The 16,769-nt window shown below is 37.6% G+C and overlaps 1 protein-coding gene and 1 pseudogene across 2 annotated transcripts in view; one reads left to right on the top strand and one right to left on the bottom strand.

Annotated features, from left to right (window-relative positions):
* Nucleotides 1-16,769, top strand: part of GRM8 (glutamate metabotropic receptor 8) — a 761,438-nt gene that overhangs the window by 243,911 nt on the left and 500,758 nt on the right. The window lies entirely within an intron of this gene.
* On the bottom strand, nt 13,653-14,160 carry LOC133097036 (ATP synthase F(0) complex subunit C2, mitochondrial-like; annotated as a pseudogene).

Below are 16,769 nucleotides of genomic sequence, written 5' to 3'. Positions count from 1 at the left end.
AATATTCCATTGTATGTATGTACCAAAAACATCTTACTGAGCAAAAGAAGACATGCATACTATATCATTCCATTTATCCAGAATTCCAGAGCAAGCAAAACTATTCAAAAATGACAGAAAAATTTATCCATGTCATTGCATGTAACAATAGTAAAATATCTCTTTTTAATGTTAAGTAGTAGTCTACTGAATGGATGTATCACAATTTGGATATATATTCACTTACTGATGGATAGTTGGCTTGTTTTCCAGTTTTTTGGCTATTATGAATAAATCTGCTATGGACATTCTTGTAGGGTAGGTATATAATTTAATCAGTCTTGGGATGGTTGGGTCATATGAAAGATGTATGTTGAACTTTATAAAAATCTACTGTAGTAAACACTGACATGCAAGTATGTTTGAGTACCTGTTTTCAATTATTTTAGCTATATATCTAGGAGTGGAATTGCTGGGCCATATGGGGCTGCTGGGCTTTCAGTTGAGATTGTGCTGAATTTGTGGAACAATTTGGAGTGAATTGATATCTTAATCTTAACAATGTTAAGTCAACTGACCCATGAACATGGTCTATCTCTGTCATAGTGTGGGCTGGCTTAACCAAATCCCATAGACTGAGTGGCTTAAAAAACAGAATTTTATTTTCTTACAGTTCTGTAGGCTGGGAAGTCCAACATCAAATCAGTAAAGTAGATTTAATGCTGACACTTCTTTTTTCTTGACTTGTAGGCAGCTGCCATCTTACTGTGTGCTTGCATGATCTCTTGTGTGCAGAGAGAGAAACAAACTCTCTTACGTCCCTTCTGTAAGGGCACTAATTTCATCATAAGGGCTTCACCCTCATTATCTCATCTAAACCCAATTACCTCCCCAAGGTCCCATTACCAAATTTCATTACATTGGGAATTAGGACTCCAACATATGAATTTAAGTGGGGGTGCACCTCAACAACTTCCTTATTTAAGACTTTAACTTTTCTCAGTAATATTTTGTAGTTTTAAGTATACTACTGGTGCAAACATTTTGTTAAATTTATTTCTTAGTATTTCATGTTTTTTTGATGCTATTGCAAATGTATATTTGTTTCATTTCCAATTCTCTGTTGTTTATATATAGAAATACAAGTGATTTTTGTTACTGATCTTGTATCCTGCAATCTTGCTTAGTTCTAGTGGCCTTTTTTTTTTTTTTTTGGTAGATTCTTAAGATTTTCTACATACCCAATACCCAAACAGGTTGTCTGTGAATAAAGATAGTTTTGCTTTTTCTTTTCCTATCTGTATGCCTGGTATTTCCTCTCCCTCAGCCCTTGCTTTATTGCACTGGCTGGAACCTCCTGTGTAAGGTACAATGGCACTGATGTGGGTAAACATTCTTGCCTTGTCCACAGTCATATGGAGAGGACATGCAATCTTTTACCATTAAGTATGATATGAGCTGTAGGAAATTTAATTCCATTTTAATATTTGTAACTAATATGATCAGTTTATTGGCTACACAGGCTTTTGCCTTATCCAGATTCTATAGTCAGTGATGATGGTAGCTTTAGGCCCTTTAATTGTGTTTCAATTGGAGCAGTGCTTATTTATCTATGTTACATATGATAGCTGCTGCATAACATTTTATTTTCCAGATTCCATGGCTAAAAATAATTTTAAAATTGCTGGCATAATGTCATGCTATTGACTTTTATTGACATTCAAAGCAGCTACTGAACCCTATTGATGAAAATACTATGTATTATGAAACTTGATGTTCCTTGAAGAAGGGCCCATAAGATAAATTCCTAATGGAATTTAGTACCAAGACCACACTTGGAATTAGTACATAAAAGTATTACAGATCTGCTCTATATAGTCATGAGAAATTGCTTAATCAACTATATTTCCATTTTCCCCTTAGTCTCATGGAAGATCAGAGCTAAATTTTGTGCATAATCACATCAATGATGATTTTTATATTTGCATCCACTTTTCCAGTGCTTTGGTATGTTTTGATTTATTTTCATCTTAATCTATTTATGTCTTTTGTTGCAGGTCAATTGAAATCCTATTAGAAAGGATTTAGAAGTATAAATAATTATCTCTTTTTAAATTAATAAAAAAGCTACTTCATAAAAGGACCTACCTTTTAAATATTTAATTGGAATAATATCTACCTTTAAGTAGCTTAATGGAAAGCTATAAATGGAAAGTCTCTAGGCTTAGGAACACTATCTTTTATTAGCCTTGCGAGATAAGCTTCCAAAGAGAAACATTGGGAATGATGATCTCGTTGAAGTGAAACTGAAATGCTTGTGACTAAAACAAAGGAAAACAAAACCCAGAGACCTGTTGTTTTCTTCAGTGATCCAAGAGAAATGGTTGAATATCCTGAAAATAACCTAATAAATGAAACACTAAAGATTCACACTGACTCAGGTTTCTGGGTGAGGTGGTAAAAGAAAGTTGGGGGTGCCTGAACCAAGATGGCAGAGTAGAAGGGCGTGCTTTCACTCCCTCTTGTGAGAAGACCAGAATCACAGCTAGCTGCTGGACAATCATCGACAGGAAGACACTGGAACTCACCAAAAAAGATACCCCACATCCAAAGACAAAGGAGAAGCCACAAGGAGGTGGTATGAGGGGCGCAATCACAGTAAAATCAAATCCCATAACTGCTGGGTGGGTGACTCACAGACTGGAGAACACTTATACCACAGAAGTCCACCCACTGGAGTGAAGGTTCTGAGCCCCACGTCAGGCTTCCCAACATGGGGGTCTGGCAACGGGAGGAGGAATTCCTAGAGAATCAGACTTTGAAGGCTAGTGGGATTTCATTGCAGGACTTCGACAGGACTGGGGGAAACAGAGACTCCACTCTTGGAGGGCACACACAAAGTAGTGTGCGCATCTGGAGACAGGGGAAGGAGCAGTGACCCCAGGGGAGACTGAACCAGACCTACCTGCTAGTGTTGGAGGGTCTCCTGCAGAGGCAGGGGGTGGCTGTGGCTCACCGTGAGGACAAGGACACTGACAGCAGAAGTTCTGGGAAGTACTCCTTGGCATGAGCCTTCCTGGAGTCTGCCATTAGCCCCACCAAAGAGCCCAGGTAGGCTCCAGTGTTGGGTTGCCTCAGGAAAAACAACCAACAGGGAGGGAACCCAGCCCCACCCATCAGCAGTCAAGCAGATTAAAGTTTTACTGAGCTCTGCCCACCAAAGCAACAGTCAGCTCTACCCACCACCAGTCCCTCCCATCAGGAAACTTGCACAAGCCTCTTAGATAGCCTCATCCACCAAAGGGCAGAAAGCAGAAGCAAGAAGAACTACAATCCTGTAGCCTGTGGAACAAACACCACATTCACAGAAACATAGACAAGATGAAAAGGCAGAGGGCTATGTACCAGATGAAGGAACAAGATAAAACCCCAGTAAAACAACTAAATGAAGTGGAGATAGGCAACCTTCCAGAAAAAGAATTCAGAATAATGATAGTGAAGATGATCCAGGACCTCGGAAAAAGAATGCAGGCAAAGATCGAGAAGATGCAAGAAATGTTTAACAAAGACCTAGAAGAATTAAAGAACAAACAAACAGAGATAAACAATACAATAACTGAAATGAAAACTACACTAGAAGGAATCAATAGCAGAATAACTGAGGCAGAAGAACGAATAAGTGACCTGGAAGACAGAATGGTGGAATTCATTGCTGTGGAACAGAATAAAGAAAAAAGAATGAAAAGAAATGAAGGCAGCCTAAGAGACCTCTGGGACAACATTAAATGCAACAACATTCGCATTATAGGGGTCCCAGAAGGAGAAGAGAGAGAGAAAGGACCCGAGAAAATATTTGAAGAGATTATAGTTGAAAACTTCCCTAACATGGGAAAGGAAATAGCCACCCAAGTCCAGGAAGTGCAGTGAGTCCCATACAGGATAAACCCAAGGAGAAGCACGCCGAGACACATAGTAGTCAAATTGGCAAAAATTAAAGACAAAGAAAAATTAATGAAAGCAGCAAGGGAAAAACGACAAATAACATACAAGGGAACTTCCATAAGGTTAACAGCTGATTTCTCAGCAGAAACTCTACAAGCCAGAAGGCAGTGGCATGATATATTTAAAGTGATGAAAGGGAAGAACCTACAACCAAGATTACTCTACCTGGCAAGGATCTCATTCAGATTCGATGGAGAAATCAAAAGCTTTACAGACAAGTAAAAGCTAAGAGAATTCAGCACCACCAAACCAGCTCTACAATGAATGCTAAAGGAACTTCTCTAAGTCAGAAACACAAGAGAAGAAAAGGACCTACAAAAACAAACCCAAAACAATTAAGAAAATGGTCATAGGAACATACATATCGATAATTACCTTAAACGTGAATGGATTAAATACTCCAACCAAAAGACACAGGCTTGCTGAATGGATACAAAAACAAGACCCATATATATGCTGTCTACAAGAGACCCACTTCAGACCTAGGGACACATACAGACTGAAAGTGAGGGGATGGAAAAAGATATTCCATGCAAATGGAAATCAAAAGAAAGCTGGAGTAGCAATACTCACATCAGATAAAATAGACTTTAAAATAAAGAATGTTACAAGAGACAAGGAAGGACACTACATAATGATCAAGGGATCAATCCAAGAAGAAGATATAACAATTATAAATATATATGTACCCAACATAGGAGCACCTCAATACATAAGGCAACTGCTAACAGCTATAAAAGAGGAAATCAACAGTAACACAATAAGAGTGGGGGACTTAAACACTTCACTTACACCAATGGACAGATCATCCAAACAGAAAATTAATAAGAAAACAGAAGCTTTAAATGACAGAATAGACCAGATAGATTTAATTGATATTTATGGGACAATCCATCCAAAAACAGCAGATTACACTTTCTTCTCAAGTGCGCATGGAACACTCTCCAGGATAGATCACATCTTGGGTCACAAATCAAGCCTCAGTAAATTTAAGAAAACTGAAATCATATCAAGCATCTCTTCTGACCACAACACTATGAGATTAGAAATGAATTACAGTGAAAAAAACGTAAAAAACACGGACACATGGAGGCTAAACAATACGTTACTAAATAACCAAGAGATCACTGAAGAAATCAAAGAGGAAATCAAAAAATACCTAGAGACAAATGACAATGAAAACACGATGATCCAAAACCTATGGGATGCAGCAAAAGCAGTTCTAAGAGGGAAGTTTATAGCTATACAAGCCTACCTCAAGAAACAAGAAAAATCTCAAATAAACAATCTAACCTTACACCTAAAGGAACTAGAGAAAGAAGAACAAACAAAACCCAACGATAGCAGAAGGAAAGAAATCATAAAGATCAGAGCAGAAATAAATGAAATAGAAACAAAGAAAACAATAGCAAAGATCAATAAAACTAAAAGCTGGTTCTTTGAGAAGATAAACAAAATTGATAAGCCATTAGCCAGACTCATCAAGAAAAAGAGGGAGAGGACTCAAATCAATAAAAGTAGAAATGAAAAAGGAGAAGTTACAACAGACACCGCAGAAATACAAAGCATCCTAAGAGACTACTACCAGCAACTCTATGCCAATAAAATGGACAACCTGGAAGAAATGGACAAATTCTTAGAAAGGTATAACCTTCCAAGACTGAACCAGGAAGAAATAGAAAATATGAACAGACCAATCACAAGTAATGAAATTGAAACTGTGATTAAAAATCTTCCAACAAACAAAAGTCCAGGACCAGATGGCTTCACAGGTGAATTCTATCAAATATTTTGAGAAGAGCTAACACCCATCCTTCTCAAACTCTTCCAAAAAATTGCAGAGGAAGGAACACTCCAAAACTCATTCTATGAGGCCACCATCACCCTGATACCAAAACCAGACAAAGATACTACAAAAAAAAGAAAATTACAGACCAATATCACTGATGAATATAGATGCAAAAATCCTCAACAAAATACTAGCAAACAGAATCCAACAACACATTAAAAGGATCATACTCCATGATGAAGTGGGATTTATCCCAGGGATGCAAGGATTCTTTAATATACGCAAATCAATCAATGTGATACACCATATTAACAAACTGAAGAATAAAAACCATATGATCATCTCAATAGATGCAGAAAAAGCTTTTGACAAAATTCAACACCCGTTTATGATAAAAACTCTCCAGAAAGTGGGCATAGAGGGAACCTACCTCAACATAATAAAGGCCATATACAACAAACCCACAACAAACATCATTCTCAATGGTGAAAAACTGAAAGCATTTCCTCTAAGATCAGGAACGAGAAAAGGATGTCCACTCTCACCACTATTATTCAACATAGTTTTGGAAGTCGTAGCCACAGCAATCAGAGAAGAAAAAGAAATAAAAGGAATACAAATCGGAAAAGAAAAGTAAAACTGTCACTGTTTGCAGATGACATGATACTATACATAGAGAATCCTAAAGATGCCACCAGAAAACTACTAGAGCTAATCAATGAATCTGGTAAAGTAGCAGGATACAAAATTAATGCACAGAAATCTCTTGCATTCCTATACACTAATGATGAAAAATCTGAAAGAGAACTTAAGGAAACACTCCCATTTACCATTGCAACAAAAAGAATAAAATACCTAGGAATAAACCTACCTAGGGAGACAAAAGACCTGTATGCAGAAAACTATAAGACACTGATGAAAGAAATTAAAGATGATACCAACAGATGGAGAGATATACCATGTTCTTGGATTGGAAGAATCAATATTGTGAAAATGACTATACTACCCAAAGCAATCTACAGATTCAATGCAATCCCTATCAAATTACCAATGGCATTTTTTTATGGAACTAGAACAAAAAGTCTTAAAATTTGTATGGAGACACAAAAGACCCCGAATAGCCAAAGCAGTCTTGAGGGAAAAACATGGAGCTGGAGGAATCAGACTCCCTGACTTCAGACTATACTACAAAGCTACAGTGATCAAGACAATATGGTACTGGCACAAAAACAGAAACATAGATCAATGGAATAGGATAGAAAGCCCAGAGATAAACCCACGCACCTATGGTCAACTAATCTATGACAAAGGAGGCAAGGATATACAATGGAGAAAAGACAGTCTCTTCAACAAGTGGTGCTGGGAAAACTGGACAGCTAAATGTAAAAGAATGAAATTAGAATACTCCCTAACACCATACAGAAAAATAAACTCAAAATGGATTTGAGACCTAAATGTAAGACTGGACACTATAAAACTCTTAGAGGAAAACATAGGAAGAACACTCTTTGACATAAATCACAGCAAGATCTTTTTTGATCCACCTCCTAGAGTAATGGAAATAAAAACAAAAATAAACAAATGGGACCTAATGAAACTTCAAAGCTTTTGCACAGCAAAGGAAACCATAAACAAGGCGAAAAGACAACCCTCAGAATGGGAGAAAATATTTGCAAACGAATCAACGGACAAAGGATTAATCTCCAAAATATATAAACAGCTCATGCAACTCAATATCTAAAAAACAAACAACCCAATCCAAAAATGGGCAGAAGACCTAAATAGACATTTCTCCAAAGAAGACATACAGATGGCCAAGAAGCACATGAAAGGCTGCTCAACATCACTAATTATTAGAGAAATGCAAATCAAAACTACAATGAGGTATCACCTCACACCAGTTAGAATGGGCATCATCAGAAAATCTATAAACAATAAATGCTGGAGAGGTTGTGGAGAAAAGGGAACCCTCTTACACTGTTGGTGGGAATGTAAATTGATACATCCACTATGGAGAACACTATGGAGGTTCCTTAAAAAACTAAAAATAGAATTATCATATGATCCAGCAATCCCACTACTGGGCATATACCCAGAGAAAACCATAATTCAAAAAGACACATGCACCCCAGTGTTCATTGCAGCTCTATTTACAATAGCCATGTCATGGAAACAACCTAAATGCCCATTGACAGATGAATGGATAAAGAAGTTGTGGTACATATATACAATGGAATATTACTCAGCCATAAAAAGGCACGAAATTGGGTCATTTGTTGAGATGTGGATGGATCTAGAGACTGTCATACAGAGTGAAGTAAGTCAGAAAGAGAAAAACAAATATCACATATTAACACATATATGTTTAACCTAGAAAAATGGTACAGATGTACTGGTTTGCAGGGCAGAAATTGAGACACAGATGTAGAGAACAAACGTATGGACACCAAGGGGGCAAAGCTGCGGGGGGGTGGGGTGGTGGTGTGATGAATTGGGCGATTGGGATTGACATGTATACACTGATGTGTATAAAATTGATGACTAATAAGAACCTGCTGTATAAAAAAATCAGTATAATAAAATTCAAAAATTTAAGAAAAAAAAAAGTTGGGGGGTCACTGCGAGCCATTTCCGTCTATCCTTATGCTTGAGGAAGTAGTTTAATTTTCTGTGACAATAAGCAGAACAAAAACATTTAAATCATAGTAATTATAGTACCACCTAATGTAATCACACATGAGTGTATTAATGCTAATTGTAGATGTCTTGACCTAAAAGATATAGAGAGTGAGAATTATTTTATAAAGCATTGAATTCTCTATCACCCTAAATATTTAATTTTTTTATATGCAATTTTTTGGGAAAAAAGACACAACACTTACTTTAAAAACATTCCTGTATCTTTATATTTTAATATTAGTATGTACCTTTAACATTTGAGAGTAATATTAAAGTTCTGCTAATTACTTTATGTGGATTATTTCATATTTCTCACAATAATTCACAAAAATTCTCTAATGGCAATTACACTTATGTCCATTTCACAGATGAGAAACTGAACTTGGAGACGTTTAGTAATTTGACCAAAGTCACAGGTAGTAAAAGGCAAAATCAGGATTTAAACCAAACTGTCTTAATCAATGTCTCAGTTGGAAGGCATTTGGCTGTAGCAGTGGCTTACACAAGCAAAATGTCTTTTCCTCACATCAAGTGTTCCGAAAGAAGGAGATTACTTGCATTGGTTTGCTTGCATTGTTCAATAATGCTATTTTATCCTCGGTTTCACTGTTCCCAACAAGTTGGTTTTTCGTTTTCACATTTTTTTGCTTCATGGTTGCAAAATGCACAATGCAGGCCCAGACATCATATGTCCAAGACTGGAAGAACGGGGAAGTGGCAATGCCAGCCAGAATTGTGTCACGTGGGCATCCCCGGCTGCAAGAGAAGCAGGGAAAGTAAGCAAAAAGTGACTGGGACCCGGGAATTGCTCTTTGGTTGGCCAAAGAGTGCCTGACACAATAAATATTTCATAATGTCGTTGCTGTCAGGTTGTAGTGGAATTTGATTATGTGTAAGTTTAAAAAGTGGTGATTAAAAGAGGGAGAGTGAAAGAGAATATTTCACTTCTCTTAGAAGTTTTCATTCAATTTTCCATCAGAGAGTTTTGGGATACTTTTCTCTGCCACCTCCTCGCCCCATTTTTGCAGTACTCTATTATCTTTCCCCAACATGCCCCTGGAGTGGATACAGTCATGTGTATCCTGTCAGGGTGTGAGGATGGCAAGAAAGAGGGACGGGAACCTGGACCCTGCTCTAGCTTACGGTTTAGTTGGGAGATAAGGTAAACATTCATTATAGTAGAAAGGGTACAGGACACCATGATGAGAGGTGCACATTTCATATTATAATATTATCAACGTTATGAAAAGGAGATAAGTTTGAATAATCATGCACTGTTAAGAGAATTTAAGCTGGTAACCAAGAAGCAGAGTTATAATTTATTATTTTGTTAACTTCTAACTTGATAATTAGAGTACCCCAAAAGATAACAAAAAAGTAAAAAACCAAAACCCAAAATAAAACGGTATCAGGGATGAAAAGTTAAGAGAATTAAGGAAAACTCACTGAAATGAACAGCTGTTAGTAAAGTTATAGCTTGTCTTGGTTAATTAATCTAGTTAGTTTCAAATCATTTTGCTTTAAGAGCCTCAGTATGATCTCTGCATCTAGGTAGGGTTAATATTATAAGGGTAATGACCAAGTGACCATCTTAATGTCTGGTACCTCTGGAAATTTTTATTAATGGGATATGGTTTTATAGGCTTGAAAGAGGTTATGTGGGGTCATTTATTAAAAAAATCATATATCAATGTCTGGTCTGTGCTGGGAAATACATCCAGCCCCAGAGCCACAGAAATCACAATTCTTATACTCAGGAGCTTGTGATCCAGGGAGGCTGGTCTTCCAATGCCCATTCAGCTCTCTTATTTTATGGACCTACAGCCAACCCAATCTAAATGCCAAAGCCAATTTGACTATTTCAGTGAACTGAGTGATCAAATTAGGCAAAAATGCAAAATGGACAGTTAATCAGAACAATCCAACTACATGTGTAAGCTGACACATACCTACATATGTTCCTGCCATTCAAGATAAAATGTAGATTTATCTATGTCAGTTAAAATTCTGCTTTCTTCCCATGAATACGAAGAACTCACTATCTACTGCTGTTAAATTTGACAAAATATCTGGAAATTACTAACTCAATTTAAAAATATGGTTTTATTGGCAGAAAAATGATTCATATAAGTACACTCAGTAGAGTGCCTAGCACTAATAGGTACATAATTAACAATTTGACGAGTGAATGTTGCTGGATGAAAGCAAATAAATCACCATTTCTCTGCAGAACTTTATTTTCTAAGAGTTAGTAGGACTCTTCTAACAAATCCTTACACTTATAAAGAAATAGACATTTTAGAAAAGTTATGGTTTGTGTTGGTTAATAAGTCTAGTTAGGTTCAAATTATTGTGCCTTAAGAGCTTCTATAGCAATTTTCCTGGGAATGCTTAAAGTGATATGTGAAAGTCTTCTCCTGGTGTATCTAAATCCTCTGTTAAACTGACAAGTTGTTTTGATGTCCTTTGCACAAAATGACATAACGTCATTTCTTGTGCTGGCTGGCAATTGTTTGCTTGCTGCGAGGTTTTGATGGAAGTGTTTTGTTATAGTAGCTTGGTATATATTCCTCGGCTTTCAGCTTGAAAAGCTCAGTGCCGCTGGGCTGCCACTTCTTCAAATGAGGGACTCTAGTGTCTTTCAATTCGAAGCCCCCAAATTTTGAAAGCTCTATGCCAAGAGGAAAGTGGACCATTCATTTACCTGTTTTTCTGCAGTATCATTTCCTTCAAATCCCAAGCCTATTTCCACACACTTGCTAATTTAAAAAATGGAATGGGTGTCTACTCCCGTGGGTAGAGAAGAAATCTATTTATTACAGGTGTCAGAACTTGATCAGAAAGTTATTTAACTCTTTGGCTGCTGGATGATTTATAACGATGTTTTATCTGCACAGGTGCATGTTCGAGATGCACCTGTGAAAAGACGTACTCCCTGCCCTTAAAGAACTTGGCATTTAATATGCAGAAATCGTGTTAGGATCTGCTATAGGAGAAGGCACAGAGCTGGATGGTGCACAGCAAGAGGGCACCTGAGCCAGTGTGGTGGGGAGCAGGGAGACCTTGGGTGCCTGTGTGGGGGCAGCCACAAAATGATTTCAGATATGAAAGCGAAAATGTTATATTTTTTTCACAAAATTAAAAGCTTTAATGTTCTTTATATAGAAATTAGATTCCAAATATGGAAATAATTTTGAAGATGGAGAGGCAGCCTAGCAGAGTGCTGAAGAGCTCAGACTCTGGAGCCAGATTTCTAGGTTTGCATTCTGAATTTACCATTTATTAGCTCTGTGGACTTGGGCAAGAGCCTTAACCTGTTTATGCTGCAGTTTCTCTGTCTGTAAAATGGGGATCATGATACTACCTAACTCATAAGGTTGTTAGGAGGATTAAATGGATTCACATATATAAAAGGCTTCGAACATAGCAAGTACTATATGTGTTTGTTAAGTAAAATTGCCATAGAGATACAGAAGGGTTTAAGCACAATTATTTGCCTGTGACCTGTGATATAACGTATGTCTTCTGTACTCTTCCAAGTCAATGAAATTAATTCTGGTAGCCTGAAGCTCCTATAACATGGTATTGAGAAGTGGGTTAAACATTGATTGGCTATGATCTCATCTAGTGAACTTGCTTATGCATATTAATGTATATTGTATTACATGTATGTATATTAATAATTTTGAATATTTTTCAAGGGATCTTGAAAAATATAAAAGTAACAAATATAAAAGTCTACAGATGGTGGTCCATCTTCCCTGGTGGTCCAGTGGTTAGGACTTCGCCTTTCAATGCAGGGGATGTGGGTTCAATCCCTGGTCAGGGAGCTAAGATCCCACATGCCTCACAGCCAAAAAAAAAAAAACCCCAAAAACATAAAACAGAAACAATATTGTAATGAATTCAATAAAGACTTTAAAAGTGGTTCACATCAAAAAAAATATTAAAAAAAAGTCTACTGAGTTTCTCAGAGTCTAGTACATTTATGATAATAGAAACTAATTATGAAAAAAAAGGAAAAAATGTTGGACTTTAGTTACTTTAAGCATCAGTTAACCTGTATTAAAGACATAATACAACTATAAGAATTAATTTAACTGCAATAAAATATGACAGAAAGATAAATTTCCTTTCCCTTGATTGCTAGAGCAAGTTATGATAATAATAAAAGAGACTTGAATTTTCTTTTATACATCTAATCTTCATGAAAAAGGAAATAGATATTTTTGAAAAGGTAACTAGAACATTCTAATAAAGAATCTTTCATTAGTTCTGCTTCAATTACTAATAAACTCAAATTGCAGTCTTGTTCTTTAGACATATAAAATACATAGAAGATAAACATTTAGTTTGAAATCACAATAAAGTAATGAGTTTGCTCTTTTTATTTGTTATCCTCCTGGTCATTGGTGAAATTATTAATCACTACTAGATCCTGTGTTCAAAGGCTGGGCTGATTTTAGTTTGTGGATGTTGAACCAAAAGTTGCCTGTAGTATGTCAGTCTGTAATTAATTCAAGCTACTGAGCTTTGGATCCTATGGAAAAAGACATAGTGTAGGCTTCAAATGGGTGTAAAGGAAATGGGAAAGGTATATACAATTGGCTGAAATAGTTTGCTTGTGCTTCTTAAAACTCCCATTTATGTCAGTGAACTCAGTAAATTATCTCTAAAAGCTTTTTTTCTTCCTTCCCTCGTGTGTGTGTGTGTGTGCGCGCACGCACGCGTGCTCTGTGGAAGAAGAGTTTGGTGGAAACTTGGGAGGAAGATAATTAGAAAAGTTTTAACTAGATAAAATGAGGAGACATATGCAGGTACATAATAAGTCATAGGAGCCAGTGATACAGCAGCCTGAAAAATCCAAAATCATTTTCAGAGACCAAATAGGTTATTTATAATATGTGTAAATGAAAAGGTCACTTTAATAATAGAATTATTCAGTTTTAGTATTATCTTTTCAAAGCAATAAGTTCATGAAAAAGAAATTTGATTCTATAGATATTAGGGAGCCAACGTGGGTTCATAGGTAGGGTAATGGCAAGCTATAATTTTTCTTATTCAAACAGAATTTATTTGTCTTCCCTCTGTCAAACCTTGAGTCAACCACTTTTCCTGGCCTGCTTGGGAAGATACAAGGAAAGGAACATATAGAGCAGATGAGATGTGGAAGAAAGAACGCTGGGAGATGGAGATAGCTCTTTCACATGGCAAAGAGGATGAGAAAGGCCATCATCAGGCAAAAGACCCCATGGTCTCCAAGAGGGCAAAGCCCAGAATGGCATTAAGAGCAGAGCTGTTGCTTCAGAGAAGGATTCCTGGCATAATCAATGATGAGGCTCCCAAACACAGTCCTAAGCCTAGCCCCAGAGCCAGCCCCTCTGACCATGGCAGCTCCAGCCTCAATGAACTTGGCTGCTGTGTCAATGTTCCTTGAAATGTGCCATTTTGGAAGCTGCTGCTAGGGATAAGTAAGGTCAGGGGGCATGGGGCTGCCAAGCTGCTGAGGCTCTCATCTGTCAGCACCACCTCAGAGACTGGTTGGCTCAGCTGCTGAGAGGTGATCCTGACCAGTGAGGGGATGGAATTGAAGTTGGGACAAGCATATGTTTTCTGGGGGTGGGGAAGTGGCAAGAGCTGCTGCCAGGGCAGAGAAGACAGAGAGGGGCAAAGACAGACTGTTTTAAGATTAACCATGATTTAGTGTACATGACCAATTGCAAGGAAGAGAAATTGAGACATTAAACCTTTTGGGGAGGTTGTTTTGGTAATCCAGGTATGAGTAGTGACAGCCTAGATGGTATAGCCCACTGGGAATAGAATAAAAATTTTAGTTCAAGAGACAGTCTGAAGATCTAATGACAAGGTGAAGAAGCTGGGGGTGGAGGTCTTCCAGGAGGGAATGTCTAGTAGTTTGCTGTACTAGTTGGGAATAGAAATAATTAAGACTAGCCACACCTAAAAATGTGATCACTGAAACTATAAAGCCTGGAGAACCCTTGATGATGGAATAAAGCATACAGAATTAACTGTGGGTAGACAAATGAGAAAAAGGCAGAAAAAATAGTAAAATAGTAAACAGTACTGTGGAAAATGGTTATTTTGATAATTTAAAATAATTAGTTTCAAGTATTTTTGTAATGGTATCTTTCTTTATGAAAAAAATCTTGATTCATGATAGGAACACAACAAGCTCTTTTTCCTTAAGAAGGGACAAAGTTAAATAAAGCTTTGAAATTAGAAGTGTTAAGATGAAAAAAAAAAAAAGCTGTCAGTAGAAATTCCAAAGAAAAAAGAAGACTGAATAAAAAAACAGTAGATTCAAGGAAATCCTAAAACCATCAGTGTTTGCCATCTGAAGACTGTCAAGGGAAAGCAGGCTGGCGACTGTAGGGATGGGCCCACTTGAATGAAACAAAAATACCTTGTTGCCATGAGGCTGAAAGGGAGATACACTAGCATTAAAATTCAAAACTTAGGAAGTTCACTGGCGGTCCAGTGGTTAAGACTCTGTGCTTCCACTGCAGGGGGTGCGGGTTCGATCCCTGATTGGGGAACCATAATAAGATCCAACATGCTGCATGGGGTGTGGCCAAAAAAAAAAAGAAAAAAAAATTGTAACTTAAATAATCTTTTCCATCAGCTGTTTACCTGTTATTGTTGGTTTTTCCACTAGAATGACAGCTCCACGAGAGCAGGTACATATCTGTTTTGTTCATGGTGATATATCCAGCAGCTAGAAAAGAAATTGATAAATATGTGTTGAATGAAGAAATGAGTAAACAGTTTCACACTCTGATCTTTAGCGGGAGATAAGTCTGCCCAACTCCAAGAAAAACGTTGGCCAAAGTCAAGAACAAAATGGCATCCTAGAGCAGCGCTGTCCAACGGAGCATGACGAAAATGCTTCATACACTAGTCGCTGGCCACATGTGGCTATGCAGCACTTGAAATGTGGCTAGTACACCAAGGAACTGAATTTTAACTTTAATTTTTTTTTGTTTTTAAAAATATGTGCTGTGCTAGTTTTTTTTTTTTAACTTTTTTTTGGGGGGGGTTATTTATTTATTTATTTATTTACTTATGGCTGTGTTGGGTCTTCGTTTCTGTGCGAAGGCTTTCTCTCGTTGCGGCGAGCGGGGGCCACTCTTCATCGCGGTGCGCGGGCCTCTCACCATCGTGGCCTCTCTTGTTGCGGAGCACAGGCTCCAGACGCGCAGGTTCAGTAAATTGTGGCTGACGGGCCCAGTTGCTCCGCGGCATGTGGGATCTTCCCAGACCAGGGCTCGAACCCGTGTCCCCTGTATTGGCAGGCAGACTCTCAACCACTGCGCCACCAGGGAAGCCCCCTAACTTTAATTTTAATTTACTTAAAATTAAATTTAAATAGCCCTATGTGGCTAGTGGCTGTATTGGACAACACAGGTGTGTAGAAAGACTTCACTCATTAGGAAAACCTGCCTCCTCTGGGCAGATGTAATCTGTGTGAGAGCAGCGGCTTTGTCAGGAACTAGAATCAGACTGGGACTTGTGAAGGCATCAAGGATCAGCTTCTAGGGCTGTTTTTAAAAATTCATCTCTCCCCCAAGAGACAGAAAGAGTCTGCCAAACTCACATGAGGTGCCAGGTCACTTCACCAGGAAAGGAGAGCAGAGAGGTATTTGGGGCCAAAGCCCTCAGTGGTAATAAATTTGTGTTTACTCTGAGTGTCTTTATGAACATGTCTGTGAGGAAATTCACTGTCCGTGGGAGAGATCACTGTAGATGGCTAGAATGAATTCAAGATTTAGGGATTTTGGTCACTTTCTTTGTAACACGATCAACAATAATTGCATTCAATCATTAAAACATGGACTAGGTCTATATGATAAACTCATAACAAGCACTCAAACACCCAGGAACTCACAGTATGGAAAAGCAACATCTTTGAATATTAAAGTATAGCAAAGAGTAAAAAGTACTTATATATGTAAAAATATTTATTAAGTTAGAGAAACATTTGTCATACTTATACTTATCTAATTTATATTAGATGTTGGGATGGTCTACTGTGGTTTTTGTTTTAGCAGATTTACCTGCTTAGTTGTAGCTTGCTTGGGCAAATATTAGAATTATTCTGATTTCCTTGAGCTTTCTGTGACTGGGCCATGGGAGGAAGAGGGAGTTGTTCAGGAGTGTGTTAAATTGGCCTTGTATTCAGAATTCACCCAGTAATAATACATATCAATATCATGTATTGAACTGTGTGTAGGAGCAGATGTTTGGCATGTTTCAGGCTGCTTTTGGGAATAGTCTCTATTGAATAAAGGAAAGTACACTT

This window comes from Eubalaena glacialis, chromosome 8 (genome assembly GCF_028564815.1).
Source record: "Eubalaena glacialis isolate mEubGla1 chromosome 8, mEubGla1.1.hap2.+ XY, whole genome shotgun sequence".
Taxonomy (NCBI): domain Eukaryota; kingdom Metazoa; phylum Chordata; class Mammalia; order Artiodactyla; family Balaenidae; genus Eubalaena; species Eubalaena glacialis.
This window is presented reverse-complemented; position numbering and strand designations above follow the sequence as displayed.